The following is a 20,990-nucleotide window of genomic DNA, read 5'->3' on the forward strand; positions in this document are numbered from 1 at the left end:
CTTTGCATCCATTTCTGCTTGTGTCCAGTTAAGTACCTGCTCTGCTCACCTGCAGGTGGGCTCCTGCAGACATGGTGGGTCCAAGCAGTCACAGACACTTGAACTTACTGCAGAGAAAAACAGAGTTTCTCCAGGCAGTATTTTTCTGCCTTAGCTGTATTTTCCTAGATAGAGCCAGTTGTACCAGTGTCAGGCAGACCAGGTCTATTTCATTTACATGAATGGGAAGATGTTGAAAGCTTCCTTCTGCATTCGTTCCTCGTGTTGATGGGATTTAATCCTACTTCACAGCAGGAAAGCTCTTCACAGAAAAAATATTAGGCTCTGCTGAATCCCAAGTCCGCTCTCTGTGCCTTAGCACAGGATACACTTCTGTTGCTCATTTTCCACAGGCAAACTGCAGGGATCCTAACTCCACAAAAACAAAACAAAACAAATAACAGAAGTTTTCAGTCACTTGGCAGCATTCAGAGAACAGCAATCCTTATACTGCTAACAATAACTTGTTGCCTCTTGCTTGCTGGACCCTTCTGCATGTTCCCATGGTTTGAGACCAGCAATAACATTTAGAAAAACAAAACAAAACAGTGTTTCAACATCTTATACTCAGGTGTAGGTTATTCTGTGATGTGGAGAGATGCGTTAGTTCTTTAAGCAGTAATGTCCGGTACCCTCCTCAGTAATGTATCCATTACATACATGTTTCTTCCTCTTCAGGTGGCTTAGCTCTTCTCTTCTGGCTCAGCCACAAGTACAGAAGGTCCAAGTGCAATGAGAAAGAAAGAGCAGTAACATGTTTAGGAAGAAGTTACAAGTACCAGTAGGAAGAAAATACTACGCTTTGAACTCAGTCTGATCTTAAAAAATCATTTTTAGGTTTTGGAGGTCAGAGTGGATAACATTTTAGAGAGAACTATCTTGGAAAACAAACAAACAAACAAACAAACAAACAAAAAAACCCAAAACTTTCCTGAATTACTATTTTCTCTGAATTAATTTCTTAATGTTGTATCAGTTGGTTACTAATGACCAGGTGGAAGCAGCACTCTCTTTCTAGGCAATGACCGAAGAACCCAGAATGGGCTGTGGGGGCACGTCCCTGCCCCTATCAGTTTCCAAGGTAAAGTTTAAATCCAGTGAGGGAGTATAATCAAGAAGAGGAAGTTACTACAGGCACAGTACATTAAGGATATAGATTTGTTGTGTAAACTCATTTTCTGCACATTTGGGTGTTTCTGTATCATCTGGAAGGTTTTCCTGGCACGTGCAGTGCATAAGTAAGCTAGCTGGCCTGGTCTGCCCTTCAGCCAGGCCATCTATCCTCTTTGCTCTCTTCCTCCAACAGACTAGTTTTCTATTAAGACCTACAATCAAGGAGAAGCGAAGGAACTGATTTGACTTATCTGATGCTGATCCCAGACGAGCAGCATGGGAGGATGATCTGTAAAAGCATAAATTAATTGTGTAGCTTAATAGTGCTTGAGAGAGCTCCCACTTTCAAAGATGAATCAGTTGGAGGGAGGCCATTGTCCTGAAAGCCAAAAGGAAGACCTTTAGCAGAGTGGCTACAGTAGGTGGGATGCAGCCTCCTCTGAATTATTGTGGAGCTTACCTTCTTTCTCCTCTGATGTCTCCAGTGCCAGTGTGTCCTCTAGCTCTCTTGATTCCTTACTTGCCAGTGGAAGGGCAGGAGGTACTTTTGGGAGTGACTTGCCCACAGGGGTGACCACTGGAAACATTTTATCTAAATACTCTCTTCTTTCTGCACTGACAGCTAGGTGCAAATGGCTGCATTGCTGTTGAGTGAGATGAATTCCTTCCTTGGGTACATCAACACTGTAAGAGGAGTGCTGCCACCAGGCATGGTGAATACTGGGCTATAGCCCCTGGCCACAGTGCAGGGACAGTGGTACATGCAGGAGGGCTGAGGATGGTCCAGGTTGAGCTGGGCAGGCTGTGTACCCATGATATGTGCTTAATACACATGTGATCCATCCCTTGGGCTGTTCTGGATTTTACACTGATGGCCATGCCTCACCTGCTGACTTGGCTGCCTACAGCTTGGCTCAGGCTTGGGATGGTGGGTTTTGGTCAAATTCCAGCTCAGTAAGCATAAAAACTTGGTTGGATATAAATGGAACCCAAATTTCTCTTATTAGAGCTCTCTGAGAATCTACTTTAGCAAAGTATTTAAGTGTATGTGCAAGTCTGTCCCTTTTGTATAAAGTTATTGAAGTGTGTGCAGAAGGCTTGCTAAAATCAGTCAAATGAAGCACTGGTGGGAATGCTTCCTGACAAAGAGAGTTTCCTAATTTGGGGCAGTTAGGAATTAAAGCACTTTAATAATAATAATAATAAAAAAAAAAATCAACAAAAAAACCCCAACAGATGAGAAGGTAGCAGTGAAAGGAGGTAATATAGAATTGTCTGGACATGTTTATGTAGGCTATATATTGTCTGTTGTTATTGTAGTTCTTTTGCAATATAAGCTAGCAATTAGCAATTAAATTCCCATTATGGGACTATGTTGGTGATTGAGATAAACTGTAAGTACGTAACTGTTTTAAACCTTTCTTTTAACTAACCTAAATACTATAGTACTTATATAATTTAGAGATAATATCCCCATTAGTAGAGTTTATGACTCAATAAACAGCTCCCACAAGTTAATAAAAATCAAAACTGTAAACACCAGGACTATTAATGCAATAGAATTTCTGTGCCTCCCTCTTCTCTTGGTGGTCTAGATAGAGCAAAGGGAAATGCTATCTCAGAAAAAAAAAACATTTATTCTGGCTGTATAAATATAACTGAATTGTCTTAAAACCCATCTGGAAATTTCCTATCCTCCCCATGTCCCAGGTGGTCTGGCAAGAGCGATGCATTCTGCTTTTGTCTGCAGGCAAGAGAAAGAGCTCCCATTGGAAATAATTTACATGAAAGGATTACGCATAAAAGTGCTGGTGGTAGCCTCACCCCACCTCTCCCTTTTGGAGATATCTTCTGTAGAGTTAGCTTTCACTCTACTTTTATATTAGCATTATTATTTTGTTTTGAAAGGGAAAGCACCCTCAAAATGTTTGGACTTCACCATTTTTTAACTTCTCTCCTGGCATTATTTTCCCCCATTTTGACAGCTAAATGAATTCTGGGAGAGGACGTTTTTGTGCCTGGAGGTTAGTACAAGCAGAGCTCTTGTAGCTCAAGGCTCTTTCCATCTTGAGCTGAGGAAAATGATTAATTAAGCTGTTTGCAACAAAAAACAATGATTCCCTTTGTCTAAAAGAACTTTATTTTGCAGCGCAGTAGGGTGCCGTTCTGCTTGGCAAACAGTTACACAATGAACCACCTCTATCTGTTCACTAATTTTCCTGCTGAAGGACATTTCTTCCAGTGATACTGAAATCATATTGTCTGAATGCACCAAAATAAAGCCACTGTGTTCCAGTGGACATGAAATGCCAGAGGTATGCAGTACAGCAACTGGTCTTGCATTCAATAATGCATCACTGGGAGACCTTATTGCTCTCTTCAAATACCTCAAGAAGCACCAGGGTAATTTCGGTTGGATATCAGAAAAAACTTCCTTACAGAAAGGGTTGTCAAGCACTGGAATAGGCTCCCCAGGGATGTGGTTGAGTCACCATCCCTGGATGTGTTTAAAAACGTGGTGCTCAGGGAAATGATTTAGCAGAGGGCTCTTAGAGTTAGGGTAGTATGAAACAGACTTGATGGTGTTTAAGATCATTTCCAGTCTGAGCAATTCTATGATTCTGTGATTCTATCATGGGGATGAAATATGTTTGCATTTGTTTCACCGTTGCGTTATTTCTTCTGTTTTGCCACTTGTGCGGGAGTCTGTTTCCAGAGGAAACAGCTAAGGCGGTTGTTGAGTTTCACACCTTTCCTCTCTCTCAGTGGTTGGCTCCATAACCCTCATGCCTTTGGGATCCTAGGAAATCTCTTTTTCTTTGTTGTTCTGCAAACATATGATCAGTAGTGAGCAATGCTCTCCACTGGGCTTCAGGCTTTTTGCGTTTCACAAGCCTTCCTAATTCACCTAGAAGTTTGGAGTTTCAGTGTCAGCAGTGCTGCAGAAGGGTGTACTCCTTGAGAACATGCCTATGCAATCATTCTCTGCTTACATGTTATGCTCAGCAGAGTTCCATGGTCTCTCTGTAGGTTTGGGGATGCCCCTTTTGGTGCCTAATGGCAATCACATTCTGAAGACATCTGAACACCTGAAGGAAATGAAGAGCTTGATATCTTAATGAAGCAAAACTCCTTTTAAGTGGCAAATGACCACAAAGAACCTGAACCAGCACTGCTGTGGTTGCATCAGCTTTACCACTGGTTTCTGAGGGAGCAGGGTTAAGTTTTACTTTAAGGGAAAGGGAAATTGTCTTTCTGTTTTCCTACCATTGCATACAAAATCCTCAGTTTCCCATGTGCCACAGCTGCAGGAGCCAAGCCCTTAAATTGAACCAGCACCTTCCAGATCCATGTTCAAAATGTAGTGTTGCAGGGATGCACATATGTGGCTGCAGTGTTAGCTCTGGCTTCACCCCTTGGTGGGTACAGAGCCAGGAGCAGTGCCCTGGCTCTCAGCAAGGGAAGGGGTTGAAAGAAAGCCCCATATAGGCTGGAAGGAATGATCTTGACTGTGGTGCCTGTTCCAGCCTGGAATAGAGGAGGTTGTGCATGTAACGCAAATGGCATCCCCTTAGCCCTGCTCTGCAAAGCCCTGCCTGAACTTTTATTATTGGTTCAAAGGAATGAGTATTAGCACCCAACGTTTAGAGCAAGAGCTGCACTGCCAGTGTGTGACTGCTGAGGGATGCTTCCCTCCTCCACATTGTTTTCAAAAAAATATCCCTTTTGGCATTTGAGGTATCTCTGCCTCAGTGTGCCAAAGGCCTCTCATATTGCAGGAGGTAAACTGTAAATCACAGTGTGAGATGCATCCTTGAGGGAAATTGCTACTGCCCTTCTAGCAGATAACAGCGTAGGGTTCAGGAAAAATTACTGGCTTTGTGCAGTAGATTGGACTACATTGGTTAAAGCAATGGTGGTAAATGGGTTTGTTAGGTTAGTAATGGGACTGTCACCTCTTTCTCCATCCTGTTAACATCACTCACTGTAACTGCCTTGGTAGTATGTAAGAGAGAAAAGTCTGCCTTGGAGTCCTGCCAAGAGCAAATGTGGGCTACAACAGAGCATGATGCTTCTGAGAGTGGGGCCGTTTTAGGAAGGATAAGACACTGAGATCATTACACTTACTTCAGTGAGTAAGCCCCCATTTACCCACTGAAAGCTCATGGTGTCTGTTTCAAGACAACCTGTGAATGTCAGATGCCGGAAGGCAACTCACAGAACAGCAAATGCTAAAACTGTACCAGTTCTGTCCTCCAGATGGGGGCAAGTGGATGGTCAGCACCGATTTTCTTTTAACAATTATGAAATTAAACCTATTTGGATTTTATTTCTGGTGCCATCTCTTGGTGTTGATACTCTCTCAGTAAGGACTATCCATTGCTGTTCCTTACCCAGAATGACAGCAGTGGTCTTCAACACAAGGAGAATGCTCATGTTGTTTGCAAGGCACTAGTTGTGCCTCTGCCAGGCAGCACTCACTATTGAACTGTAAAGATTACAGTGTGTGTTTTTTCTTCTTCATTCAAAGCCTGTTGCTGTAAGTTGGACTGACGGTAACACTTTCCTGTAGTTGCTACAGAAACATCTTCAAGTCCATTTTCCTTCAAGTTTTGTCATTCAAGTCACAGCATGGCTGTAATTGTTCTCTTAAAAGTGGGATGTGTGACCCAGGAAGGTATGCCAGTCACTGATGTAAGAGCTAGCAGTGACCAAACACTCTGGCTTGAATCTTAACAGTGGTTTTAAGGTAGCACAGAGGTTTCTGCAGGTGCTGGTGCTGCAAAATTGAAACCACTTCAATATGGATTTAAATAATGTTCAGAGAAACCTCTTTGCTTAAACTTCTAGCAGTGATTTAATGCCCTTTCCTGGTGGCAGATGTACCCCTTGTTTGTTCTGCTCTGTTTTGTTTTAATGTATCTTCTAGTAGTACATTGATAAGCTCTGTAATGAAACAAAATGATAGAAATATTGACCCGATATTCAAAACTGATTAGAAAAAAATAATAATAATCTCTAAAAAGGAAATGAAATGACAAGGGTTTGGGTATCCTTCAGCCTTGAGAGTCATTGAAATCATCCCTTGTTAGCATGGCAAACAGGCAAGAAGAGATGTTGTAAATATTAACCTGTTTGGAAGAAGAGGCATCTTGGAATAGGTGCATCTCTCAAGTATATGTATGCCTAAATGCTCCCCCAAAGAAGTAATCAGGCACAAAATCACTCGGCTCTCTTTGGGGACTGAGCTGAGGACTAGCTTTCTAGTGAACAGTTCTAGTAATTATTCCGTGAGCAGAAGCAAAGCAGATATTTTGGAAAGACAGCTGCAGTTTTGTCACTGTCCCTATGTAATGCTTGTATTTCAGCAAGGTTTTGAGCAGAGCTTTGTGGTCTCGTTGCAGAAACACAGCAGGAGACCATTCATGACCCACAGATACTACCCTTGAAGTAGATCAGATAAAAATTGGGAAGGCGTTCCAAGAAGTGGAGTGGCACATCTGAAACTAGTACAGAAGAGTTAAAGCAAAATCCTACCTTTCCAAAATCCCAAATAGCACATTCTCCAGTGGGCTTCATGTTTTCCTTTTTTCATTTCAAGTTTTGAGTCTGCAGTACATGTAACTTCTTTGGAGAGTAGGCTGCCTTTGTCCAGAATTGTGAGCTTGGACAAGGGTGGTGTCCTTTATAGGATCTGCCTTTGTAGGGGCCAATTGTATTGCCCAGTGCCCAGCCTTGGATCATATGGATGTGAGGGAGGTCTTGCAGAGCTTGGGTCTGTGCATGGGAGTGACCACCCTGGGCTGTAGGATGTCCCAGGCATGCTTCACCACTTCTCCTGCTTGTGTCCTTGGTCTCCTTCAGAGTCAGAGCTTGCCAAGTGTGGGGAGGCTTTTCTTGGAGTGAGGTGGGATGCTGGGCCTCAAGAGAGAAGAAGAATGACCCCATACTGGCTCTCTTGATGGCCCCCCACCCCTGACAGAAAGTTAGGTTATGTTGTTTTTGTTCCTGCTTCTTTTTCCTTGCCAAAGAAATCACTGTGACTAACTCCTCATCATATGTGTTTGACAGTGTTTCTGGGATCAGGTCCTTCTCATGAAAACAAAAATAATCCCTGTTGTCTCCCCTCCCAGCTATCCCTTAACATACGTAAGTGTTCAACTAAGCCAGGAATGTATTTTAATTCAGATCATTATTAATAAGTTCAGGAGCTATGAGTTTTCCCCTTTTCACTCAAAATGAATTATGTTCTGGAGAGAAATATATCCATCTTATGAAGTTTTACTCCAATGGGACACCTCTTAATTAAATTAACCAGTGAAAAGGAAATACTTGTAATAAGGGTGCAAGATAAATATTTGTACCATGCACATTCTAATTTATCACAGCCTTTAAGGAGTCCATAAGGTTTGTTTTCCTTCACTGAAATGTGACATATTCAGCTATCAGTCTCATTTATAAAGTAGTGCATGCCACAAGGGATAACCCCCTGTGTGCTAAGGGTGTTGGCCTGCAAATGATATACTGCAGCCGAGAGGTCTGCAAGGTGAAGATGAGTAGCTCTGAAATTAAAACCCTAAATTTAACATTGTCCAGAGGCAAACGCAGCCCTGATCTGACTCGAGGGTGGAGGCACGGCTGCACAGCCCTGATGTATTGCCATGTGGGAATGCGTGTGGCAGTAGTGCTGCTAATTCCAAGGGAAAGAAGTGAGAGCACCTGCCGTCCATCCATCAGTCTGCTTTGGTTTGCCTAGGTGGTACCATGATGATGCACAGAGAAACCATGAGTGGGCAACATTTTTAAGTGCAAACCTATTTATAAAGTGTCTGATAGATTGATAGATTGCATTGATTTCACAGACAGTCCTTTTTATGCTTGCAGTCACGTTCATGACTAAATATGTGATGGGTTACCTTCATTGATATAGGTAACTTCTATCTCTTTTTGGTTTTAATTTAGCATTTCTTGGAGCAAAAATACAGTTCCCACACACATGCATTGGTTCATGCATTTACCTTCTCCAATGCATGTAGTGCTATGCACATACATGCAGATGTAGAAGATAGGTAAGCCAAATATTAAGTGATATGTCTTTATACTATACATTTAATGACATTTTAAAAAAGATTGGTATGCACATTTCTGCTTCACAAAAGTGGAGGTAATGATTCTGAAGGAATAAAAGCTAAAATAAAAACAAAGAAGTGCAATTATTCCAAGAAACAGTCTGCAGAGATAAAGATGTAGCATTAGAGCTGAAATTAATAAGGCAAAATCATACCATTGCGTTTCCCATTGTAGAAAAGCTTTAATTAATTGTGAACTCAGATTGCAGCATTAATTTCACATGCCAAACTATATGATGACTTCTGGATCTTTAGTTGATGCGCTGTATTATGTTTGACTCACAGGAGACTATAGGAACAAAATCTTGAAAACAAAAAATTGAGTTCATGGGGAGAGATTCTGCCAATGCTTTTTGCCATGTAAAAGCTGAACTGACACTTCATTAAAGGAACCAGAGCAACATGGAAAATCACATTCAGAATATTTTAGTTGTGGGCATAGTTTGGACCAGTTTGTTGACTAAATGGTTTTAACATAATAATTAGCCTGGATAGCTGAACTTGTCTATAGGGGATATTTTTTGTCCCTCTAATTATTAGTTAAACCTCATATGTGAACGTTTTATTCCAGATATATGAACTATAGGTAGAAATAATTCAAAAACGAATCACAAACTAACGTGCTGGTCTTCCATACCTGGCGAAGTACCGAGTATTATTTCACAAACTAGAATTGATAGGTATGGATCGATCCCATAAGCATAAGATAGTAGGAGAGAAATGTTGCTTCTGCAGGGGAGTCTTGCTTTGCAAATATGTTGGCAGCCTTTGCAGAAGTCATTAAGTGTGTGACTAACTGAGGCGTCACCCATTAAAAGCGGATCCAGCTTTCCAAAAACGGTACTTCACTCACTGGAAAGACAAGCAGTGCAGAGAAAAAGGCCCAATTCCTTTTGTGGTGCTCCTCTAGTCTAGAGAATGTAATTTGTATAATCCAGTGCATTCATCAAAGGTCTGGATGAGGGGATAAAGAGTGGGTTAACTGAATTTGCAGATGATATGGAATTATTCAGAGAGCTGATATCAAGCAGTTGCAGGAGCATCTCATGCAACTGAGTGGTTGGGAGAAAAAACATCAGGAGAAATCCAGCACCACTAAGACCAAGGTGATGAAACAAAGAGTAAGTAGCAAATCTATCAGTGCTCACCCCACAACTGGCTCTTGGCTCTACTGTGATTTGGGAAGAGGTTTGGAATAATGGTAGAAAATTCTCTTAAAATATTGTCCCTGGTACTCAGCAAAGGCAGATTGTAGAATCACAGAATGGTTTGAGTTGGGAGGGACCCTTCAAGACCATTTGGTCCAACTCCCCTACAGTGAACAGGGACACCTACAGCTACATAAGGTTGCTCAGAGCCCCATCCAGCCTGACCTTGAGTGTCTGCAGAGATGGGGCATCCACCTCTCTGGGCAGATACTACTGGGAATGGAAGTCATTGTAAATCATAAATCTGTGATCTGTCATGCTTCCCCCCTCTCCTAACATGGATCCAGGAGAGCCAGGGGTACGGAGATTGGAAAAGAATGATGAGAGCTATGACCAGGCTTGTGCAAGAGGAGTGATGAAACTGAGCGTATAAAAAGGCACAAATGCCATTATTGGTCTGGAACCAAGGAAAACTTGCTCAGAGTTCCTCATAATACACATACTAAGAGCCTGCCAGGGACATTGCCAATTTTAAAGCAAGGGCAAGGAAGTATTGATTTCACACACAGCATAACTGTCTTGTGAAGTTCCTTGACACCAGGAGCTATAAAGGCCAAAAGGATAGAGAGGCACAAAAGGGGATTAGGTGAATTCAGAGAGGATACAGCCATTGGTGGCTGTTAAACACTGTGGTCCAGCTGCAGCTTCAGCTCAGGAAGTCCTTGAACCACAGAGCTTGGGGTTTTTGGCACAGTGGGAGAGGCCTCCTGGCACTGGTCCTCCTCTGAGCATCTGCTACCGGCCGCTGTCAGAGGCAGGATATAGGGTTGGATGGACCTCCGGGCTGACCTAGGAGAGCTGTGCTCGTATTCCTCTGTCTCACTGAGAGCTACAGATGTGCTGCGCTGACATCTAAATAAAATCTAACTTTAAATAAACTGAATGTTCCCCTTGAACTGAAAAAATAAAAATAAAAAAAAATAAAAGGAAAACAACAGAAAAAAAATAAAAATAAAACCAAGATAGTGTTTACACTGGGAAACGTGCATATTTTTCCTCCTGGATAATTCCTAAACAGCTGTAGGGGTTTTGCTCAGACTCCCCCCAGCTCTAGAGTTCACTTTTAGGTTGAGACAAATGCTATCAGTGCCAAAGAAGACATTTGAAAAAGGCAGTAAATGAGAGAAAGCAGAGTTAAGATGCAAACTATGTTTTGCTGCAACCTTAACCTGTAATCTCATGATGTACAGTGATTTTGCTAGCTTTTGCTTGTCTTTAAGGAGACAATAGTTCTGGTTTAGCAGAAGACTAAGCAAAAGTCTTACTGAGTAATCAGGATTTCCCAGTCTTGTATCCTGAAGATTTTAGGAAGATAGTCTAAAATTAGGCCCTTGATACTGAAGGCTGAGAGATTTGTAAGAGCGCGTTGGACCTGGCTGTGCTTAGCATTTCCTTGCATGGATCCTCTGCATGCCATAGAACCCAAGGAAATCTGGAATTAATCTTGGTGGCGGCACAGGGGAAATTTGCCTTCAGCAAAGATGGAATTGCCCAACACTTCCCATTGGAAGCTGTTGCTTATGCTTTCTCATAACATTGGCAAACTTCAGTTGTTTGGGCTAGAACTGTGCTTATAGGATATCTCCCTCTAGCTTACAAATTTGGGAAATCATCAAAGCAAATGGAAACATGAACTTGAGAACTGGAGACAGAAATGGGGAGTTGAACTCATCTTCCAGCTCACTCTGTTGAAGGTTGCTAAATCCTATTGGAATTGTGGCGGAGCTTTGAAACATTGCAAAGGGAAGGAGAGTCCAGGAAGTGCTTTTTATTGCTGTCACCACAGCAGTTAATACATATGATGCTCTTAAGTCCAATTTTTACATGCTCAGAGATTAGCAGAGACTGCTAAAGTGCCAGCACTACTGGATATCCTCCTATTCTAAAGTGTAGGCCCTAGACAAGATGTTTCTTAGTTTTGAAGAGGGTAGAAGAATCATGCAGTCTAAGGTTTTCTTCCCCTTGCAGATAGGATGAGAGGTAATGGCCTCAAGTTGTGTCAGGGAAGGTCCAGTTTGGATATTAGGAAACACTTCACAGAAAGAGAGGTGATGCAGTGGCACAGGCTGCCCAGGAAGGTGGTGGAGTCACCATCCCTGGAGGTGTTCAAGAGCCGTGTGGATGTGGCACTGAGGGACGTGGGCAGTGGGCATGGTGGGGAAGGGCTGGTGGTTGGACTGGGTGATCTTGCTGTTTTTTTCCACTCTTAATGATTCTATCATTCCAATATTCTATGAGGAACTGTTTTCAGAATAACACCAGCAGCAGGACTACAGGCATTGCCAACTTAGGAAATGCTGGAACAGAGGGCATATACTTGGCAGGTGTGGATGTCAGGGACAAGACATCTCAAAGGCCTCCTGTCCTCCAGGAGGGTCAGTCTGGTGCTCCAGCAGTGGCCTCAGAGACAAGATTGTGTCTTAGCAGCAGTGGTTCAAGAGATTTGACAGGGAAGTGAGAAATGACTAAGAGTGGTAAGTACCAAAAAGCTGTTGACACACATTCAAATCTCTGGGAAAGAACATAGGAAATTTGAGTTTCCTGTTCTGCCAGAGACTCATTTGATGAAACTACCATAATATACATGTGCAGAAGGTTTGAATGAAGGGTCATTATACGTTCAATTAACTGCACTGCAAGAGCATTAAAGAAAACAACAGGAGAAACCCTTCAGTCCACGAGAGGATTTGTAGGATGCCTCAGAAAAATAGATCTTCATGTTAACAGGAGGCCCATCATTCTTGTGGGTTCATTGGAAGAGACTCAAGGCTTTTGCACTCTATGCACGTGCAGTGTAAAATAGCTTTGCATTTGCTTGATCATTTTCACTATATTATACAACCTTGAAGAAAGAAAAGCAAGCTTCACATCTGTGATTTATGGCTTGATATTTACTTGCCATATCCGGGTGTGAGACCTAGTCCAAGAAACAAAGAGACTGCGAGCCCAGAACAAAAGCTACACGCTTAAGGACTAAATATATTTTTCTTGGAGCTCTGTGACCACCAGTTCTGCTTGGAAAGCTGACCGCCTGCTCACCCTTTGAGGGTTTCCAGGCTCGTGTACTTCCACACTGGAGTCTCTCTCCAATTCTCTTTCTCTCTTTCAACGCTCTTCACACTTGGCTCAGAGCAATCCCCCCATCCCCAGTGCTCCTTGCGGAGGAGATTCCTGCACCCCGAGGCTGTGCCGAGAAAAACCCTTCTTTAATAAATTAACACGGTGCAATGGGATGCGGGAGCATCTGGCGCTCCCAGTTCTGATTTATTTCTGTGGCAACACACAAAACATTGGGTGATAAATTATTCAAAATCAATGGCCCCCCGGAGAATGGGGCTGTGATGAATAGCAAGCAGTTGGCATCCCACATAACAGTGTGTCTCAGAGGGCTACCTAGGGAGACGGTGAAGGGAAAGAAAAGGCCGAAGCCTTTGAAGGATACAGCTGTTTGGAATGTCTTCCTTTCAATGGGAAAGTGTGTTGATTCTTAACGCCTTATTTCAGCAGTGGGAAATAGGATTAGTGGTCAGCTGACAATAAATAGCAACCACTAAACTCACGTTCACCTGTAGCCTGGTCTGACACGGGATGGCAGTGAGGCAGAATATCAATTTCCCTTAAATGATATATTTTTTAAGGACACCGGGGGCTCCACTAAAACATGCAGCTGATATCAGGACTGTTTGTTTTATTTCCAAGGCAGGGAAATTCTCATTACAGTGAACTTTACTGCATCCTCTGAAGTAATACATGCCTTCATTCTCCATTCATGAGTGGTAGAGTTACAATGAGGTGAAAACTTGGAGCTGGAAGAGAGGACAGTGAGAAGACAGTGCTCAGGCCCTGCCTGCTTCATGCCTGTGGGATTTCCAGGCTGCCAATGCAGATATCTCTGAATGGACATCTAGAACATCCTTGTGCAAATGCCTTGAAAATCATGAACTAGTTCTGCAGCCTGCTGTGCTTTCTGAATGGTATGACTGTTTGTATTGCAGCTGTCAGCCAGTGCCTATCCCACAGTCTTAGCTGAGAGCACAGCCCTTTGCATAGGTTGTATCTATGCAACTTTGGCTCTAGATTCTCATTTCAGTTGCCACAAAAGCCATCAAAAGCTGCATCTTCCCCACTGCTCCAGTTTCAGGCAGCTGTGCTTTCAGGCACAGGTTTGAAGGAGATGTTCATGTGGGTATTTAGCTCAATGAGAAAAAAATCTGCATGATGTTTACGCGTTTGTTTTCTCTTGCTTGCGTCTGCCTCGATCTTCTCTCACAATGGCTATTTGTATTTATTTGCTGTAATTCAGGATTAGGGGAATTCCTCTCTGGTTGTGGTTATTTCTGTTTTGCTTCTGGCTGAACTACATGTTTTGGAAGTTCCTACAAATTGCTGGGAAGATAATTCCCATAAACCGCTACGAGTTAGTCTAAACAGAGAGGCAGAAACACCAGTGTAACGTGTAATTGCTTGCTGGAAACCTTCACAACCTTTATATGAGTTTTTGTTGCAACTGACAATTGCTCAATGGGCCATTTCAGCTGTTTGTTTTAAAACAGCACGGACAGTTGCAAAACTGCAGGTGTGGAGTGGGCCTGGTGCCCAAACGGATGGGGCGGTCACGTAGGCCTGCACCATGCTGATGTAGGAGCCAGTGGGCATGGCATGAAGCTGTGAGCACATGGGTTCTGATGATGCTCTGGGGCAGGAAAGAGACCAAGGTCTAAGGCACAAAAGTCCAACCTTTGACTTGACTGGGCCATGCTGAATGAAGAGAAATTGTCTTGGAATGCATACGAAATATATAATGTAGCTAATGTGTATAACAAACTCTAGGGCTGCATATAAAATATGTAATGTAATTACTGTGTTTAAGTAACAAAACTTATTTTTTTAAATATTTTTTCATTGAAACAAAGAGGAAAAAGAGCTACAAAAGCATAAAACTAGTGGGATGCGTGATCTTGTTTTGTGAAATAAATGTGTCAGTGCCTGGTTCAATGGCAATGGCTGCAGTTCTCAGTGAGCTCTCAAACTACGCATTTTCATTGGCAATGAACAAGGGCCTGCATGCTCTGCTTATAAACATCTACACCAGCACCGACATGCCCCACTATTGCTATCACCACTGCTGAAATAGACCACGCACCACCTCACTGTGCTCACATCCATTGCTTGGCCCCCATAAACATTCAGCAAGCATCGATGAATGTCAGTGGGTGCCACTTTTTCTGCATGGAGGAATTCAATGATGCCTTTGTTTCCTACACACTTCCATGTCAGACACCATTGTGTCAGGCTGCTCTTCTGCTGCCATATGTCACATGGCAATAAAATGGAATGGGATATTGGTGGGAAGGTTCAACCTCTACTGCCCCCCCACCAGCATCTGCCTCTGATGTTGTGGGCCAACATCATAAAACAAGAGGCATTATTTCAGAACCACAGTTGTACTTATATCTGAAAACTGAGTCATAAATATACTACTACTACTAATAATAATCATCATAATAAATAATTTTTTTTAAATTTTTTTTTTATTTTTTTTTTTTCAATCTTGAAATCTATTCTCAGATTCCTGTATCAAAATGGAAAGCACAGCTTCATGTATTTTTTCACTGTTCACAGGTCTCTGTCTAAAATGCATGAAATTATTTGCCATAACTTGAGCTTGCCATAATTTAAGTTTCATTTTGAATGCTGTTATGGTTTGAAACATGACAGAGATCAGTTGATTTTCACCTTGAAAATGCATGTTTAACTCATTTAAATTAGTGATCAAATCCACAAAAAATGATAAATCTCTGAGCCATTTTTTTATCTCCATGTTCTGGCACAAATTTTCCTTTTGATTCCATAAATGACTTGATTTCATTTCACAAATCATAAAATCTTTTTAATATTTTACCCCAGCTTAACCACCTCACTTACGAAAAATAAATGACAACCTCATAATCTGTATCCATACTTTTAAGGAACTCCTGGAATTGGTGATGATTCATAGAATCGTAGAATCACCAAGGTTGGAAAAGACCTAAGAGATCATCCAGTCCAACCGTTCACCTACTACCAATAGCTCCCAGTAAACCATGTCCCTCAACACAAAATCCAATCTTTCCTTGAACACTCCCAGGGTCAGTGACTCCACCACCTCCCTGGACTTAATGAAATTCACAGCTTCGGTGACGTTTTACATGACTTCACTAATTCTTAAAGCTTTCTTGTGTAAATTTTCTTCAAGTGTGATTCAGTGATATTTCATTCAATGTGGGTTGCTGTCTGCAATTAAATCATCTATTAATTGTATAAGTTCTTTTTTTCACTGGAGTACCATCAGTAGCTATAACAGATACGCTGACAAAGGCTAAAGAAAACTGCTTTAATGTAGTTTTTACTGCTTCATACAAATCAAGAGATCTAGTTGTGTCTTTTAATGGAACCAAAGAAGTAATTTCCTCAATGTCATTTAAAATGCTTTTTAAAATCATTTCCACCCCTACGTTATATCTGTGACTCCAAACTAAATACTGAATTATTTCATTTCTTGCCTGGCAGGGTAAGTTTAATGCATCAAAACCATCTTGACTTACATCTGCTTTGCAGATCATTGCTGGCATACTTTAAAAATTGTTATATGTCTACGATGACGCCTTCCTCCCTTCCCCCAGTGTTCCAGTAATGTCAGGATTTATTGAATCTGAAGGTCCAGTTGTGACCTTGACTCTCACTCGCTAAATCCCAATCTCTGGGGTCCGTAAATCTTTGTGTGCTGCTCAATTTATAGAAGTGAACATCTGCTTATCATGCAATATTTAAGTTGCAGGTGTATTCTACTACTAAAATAAACACACGAGTTCACAGTTGTCTATGCTATAGGACGTTAGACAGATGATGAGGAGATTGAGATTGTTTTGTCTGTTGGGAGCACCCACTAGACTGAGCTGCTGAATGGCTCTCAGAGTTCCTTGCTACTGAGAAATGAAGATGACATTGGGTTTACCCAAAAATCTCAGCCTGATCACCCTACCAGAGTGTGTATGGCTGAGATGTATGCAAATGATATAAGGAAAAATTCTTATCTTTGTGCCTCATGGAGGTACTGGAGCAGGTCCAGAGGAGGGCAACAAGGATTGTGAAGGGCTTGGAAAATCAGCCCTACAAGGAGAGGCTGAGGGAGCTGGAGCTGCTTATTCTGGGGAAGAGGAGGCTGAGGGGAGACCTTATTGCCCTCTTCCAGTATCGAAATGTGCTTACAGTGAGAGCAGGGCAGGTCTCTTCTCACTGGTGACAGGTGACAGGATGAGGGGAAATGGCCTCAAGTTACACCAAGGTAAGTTTAGGTTGGACGTTAGGAAACACTTCTTTACAGAAAGGGTAGTCAAACACTGGAATAGGCTTCCCAGGGAGGTGGATGAGTCACTGTCCCTGGATGTGTTTAAGTGCCGTTTGGATGTGGTGCTCAGGGATATGATTTAGCAGAGGGCTGTTAGAGTTAGGGTACTATGGTTAAACTGCGGTTGGATGTGATAATCTTTGAGGTCTTTTTCAACCTGAATTATTATATGATTCTGTGATTCTCTGATGTGTTTCGTTGAGGAAGTGTCATCCTGTGTAAGGGTTGTTAGCTTTCTGAACAGCCAGGGAATGAGAGACAGAACCGTGACTCTGTTTCTTTACTGACACAAGAAAAAATGGTGCACAAGAGATATCCATCTCAGAACATGCATGGAGAGGGAGAGACCCACAAACACCTGATTACGATGAGAAATGTTCTTCTTCACAGTGAAACTGAAACATTACTGGGCAAAAATCATGAGAAAGAGAGTATAAAAAGACAAGCTGCTGTGTGAAGCAAGGAGGAAGGAAGTGATGACCAATCAAATATAATCAGAGCCAGTGATGCGTAAGTTAGGAAAAAGAAGGGCAGCACTAAGAGAGGATGACTTAGTGTAACCCAGAGGAGACAATCAGAACAAAGGAATTTTGAGAATATTTCTGGAGGCAGCCTGGGGACACAGTAGTTTCATAACAAAAGAAGGAGGAGAGAACACAGATGACTAGAATTACTGAAAACCTCCATACTTTAGAAGGAAAAAGTCGAGCTTTAAATACTGCTAATATTGTAAGCCTGTGTCTGTCTCACACCAAATCTCCTGGGTCCAACAGAGCATCCCACCAAGATCCTAATTCCTTGCAGGGGCCTCCTTACCCTCTGGGATGAAAATGTAGCCACCAGGCCAATAGGGAGCCATGGTGTGCCTAGAATGTGAATTTCACCTCCTGGGATGCCTACCCTCCTGTCCTGTGGAGATGAAGGAGGCTGATAAAGCCAACCAGAACAGTGGGATTCCTTCATCCCAACTCATCTGCTCTCCCTGGGACTTGGAGCCAATCAACACATGGAAGAAGTACCATTCAAAACAGTATCTATAGATTAACCAAGTTCTGAGCTGTAGGAGCATGCACAGAGGCTGCAGGGGCATTTCTGGTTGTCCATCATCCCTACAGCTGGCAGGGTTTGAGCCTTTCTCTATGCTTCACCCAGGAGATTCCTTGTAAAGGACTTTGGCTCAGTACCAACTGAAGTGTCAACTGCAAACAGGTATCAAAATGCCTTTGAACATGATCCACTTTAATATGCACTTACACTCCATTCTGGGATAAAAGCCTCTCTGCAGTAAGCCCAGTTCCCACACTGGAGTGTAGGACTTTGATCTCGCAGCAAGTGGCGTATGACACCACTGAAGCTCCTTTGCACAGCACTGCACTAAACAAAGGAATTCACTGAGTGGAATGGTTGAACATGGCAGGAAGATGTGCACCAGTGCAAACTGTATTCCACTCCCCTTTTATTCCTCTACTTCTATATGGAACAGAGCTCTGCAGCTAAGACACGCCCCCATCAACCTGTCGCACACATTTTGGGGGATTGCTCTGCTTAGTTTAGTAAGTGGCCCATGAAGGAGAGCACCTAGATAGTATAACAAAGCACTTGGAGGAAAAAAATGATCATGAAATATTTTAGCCCTACCCCTATCAAAACATCTAGTAATATATTTCAAGAAGACCTTCCATACTTGTTTTCTTCTCCCTCCAGGCTAGGCTAAGCCCAGCCATAATTTAGCATGAGGCATGAATATCTTCACTTATTTTAACCATAAAAGAAGAAAATTGGGAATTTGTTTAGACTGCCAGGAATCTGGAATTTGTTGATGAATGGACATTTGGCTGAACATAGTGAATTCTCAGCTAATTGAAAGCAGATAACAAAAGTAATGCATTTACCTTGAAAAACATAATTTTCTTAATAAATAATTGAAATAGTAATCCTCTGACAGATGAAATAAGAAAAATATGCTAAATAAATTAAGTATTAATTCCTGTCCTATATATTAGTATACTTAACAGTCATACCTCATGGGGAGATTAAAAACTATAAATCTTTCTTTTTTTTTCTTCTTCAGCATGTTCCCTGAGATTGCTTTGGTCTAGAAAGTACAGGGGCCATTCTGTTCAAGGGATTGTGGTTTCAGTCATCATCAGCTCGTGTTTCTATCTCCAGATACCCTACCTATGGAAAGGAATGCAGAAGACAGGAAAGAAACCAACCTCTGGGATGCATAAGTGTTAGTTAATGCAGTGATAAACAATTGAGTCAGCATTTTCTTAGGTGTTCACCCTTCTCATCTCCTTCCTCCTCATGAAGGTGGGCCAGTGTACCTGTTTCACAGTGAAGTGGGGGGTTGCTGTGGCTAGGCATGACACATCAGTCTAGGGGAAATGATTTGCATCTAAAGAAGGGTAGCATATGAAAAAATATTGGCATAAAACACTTGCAGATGACCTGAGAACACCCTCCATTTTAAGTAGAATTAGCAGTGGATCCAAACAAAAGCATATGGGTCCAACTATCTTGATCTGGGTAGGGCTATGACTTGGAAACTGTTCTGGATCTAGAAACAGGTTCCTCCCCTCTTTGGACATCAAGACAAAATTAAACTGCATATCTGAACTACAACAAAATGTAGAGTTTTCAAAATGCAAAGGTAGATTTTTTTTTAAGACTTTAACTTGGCGGTAATAATACGTTGCTGGACTGTGATTTGAGTGGAACAAAATGTTCACGAAGAGACATGAAATGTGACAATTTTTAATCTGTTGAACTGAAAAACTTGGCCATATTAATTGGAAATGTTATTAATTTAGGTTAAGTTTGTAATTGCTTTTGAATGAATTTGCAGCGAGTTGTGGTTTTTGGCAAGAGCCATGGAAAGATTGGTAGTTTCACACATTTTTGATGGGAAAAGGGAGTAAACCATGGTGATTTTGCTTAAATTCTGATTTAAAACTTTGGAAATGGTCAAACTGATGGCTTCAAGGCCATGTGAACTAAAGAAACAGGTCCTGCACATAGGAACTTTCCCACTGAGCATAACAAAGCTGCAGACAGAAGTACATCAGATTATCAGATGATAAACAATAAGAGATGTACCCAGCTTTGTAAAATCAGTTTGCAGGAAATTCTACAATGCAACAAAAGGAACAGAAGAGTATGAAGAAAAGGGATAAACAAATATGAGCCTCTGGCTTTCTTAATATTAAATAAGCGTGCAGCTATTTGAAGATCTGTGTAAGTCCCTTACTCCCAGGACACACTTAAAAGAACAACAGAACAGCTTTAGAGTGACTAAAAATGGTGACTGGACTAACCAAGCTGTCTTATTTTTTGTGTATTTGTAAGAACATGTAGCTACTAAAAATAAACAGTAACTTCGGGAATGTTTGAATGCTCCATTGTGTAGAGATTTTCCCAGGTGTCTCGGTGATAATAAGATGGTCTCCTGGACAAAAGAGTCAATCAAAGCATAAGATGTCACTATCCACCCATTTTCTCAGACTTAAAGGCTAGAATATACCTGAGAGTCTTAACAGATCTTCACAGTAAAACTGCAAATGGGACTGCCTGGCTTTCTTCTTGAGTAAAATTCCCTTCTTTCAGTGTTTTACCCTTCCCTTCCCTTCCCTTCCCTTCCCTTCCCTTCCCTTCCCTTCCCTTCCCTTCCCTTCCCTTCGCCGACATAGGTCGTGGCCAACGACTTTCATCCCCTCTCCCCTTCCCTTCCAACCCCTTTCCCTTTTCCTCCCTTCCCTCGTTCCTTCCCTTTCCTTCCCTTCCCTTCCCTTCCCTTTCCCTTTTTCCCTTCCCGCCCTTCCTTCCCTTCCCTTCCCTTCCTTCCTTCCCTCCCTCCTTCCTTTCCTTCTTGGTAAGTATCTGGAAGTCTCTCTGAATCACTCATCTCCTTCACTTTATATCTCACCTGCTTTGCTGTCCCTTATTTGTGTTGTGTCACAGTTACAGAGCAAACTGAACTGGTCTTTCAGATTACCTGTTACATCTTCACCATTCACCAGAGCCATCCACTTTGAGTGGTTGTTAAGGACAGAAGAGCCAAGCAATCGTACGTCGCGATGATTGGCAGCATTCCCCAAATTGTCTTATTTGAGG

Source organism: Coturnix japonica, chromosome 1, assembly GCF_001577835.2.
Source record: "Coturnix japonica isolate 7356 chromosome 1, Coturnix japonica 2.1, whole genome shotgun sequence".
In the NCBI taxonomy this organism is placed as follows: domain Eukaryota; kingdom Metazoa; phylum Chordata; class Aves; order Galliformes; family Phasianidae; genus Coturnix; species Coturnix japonica.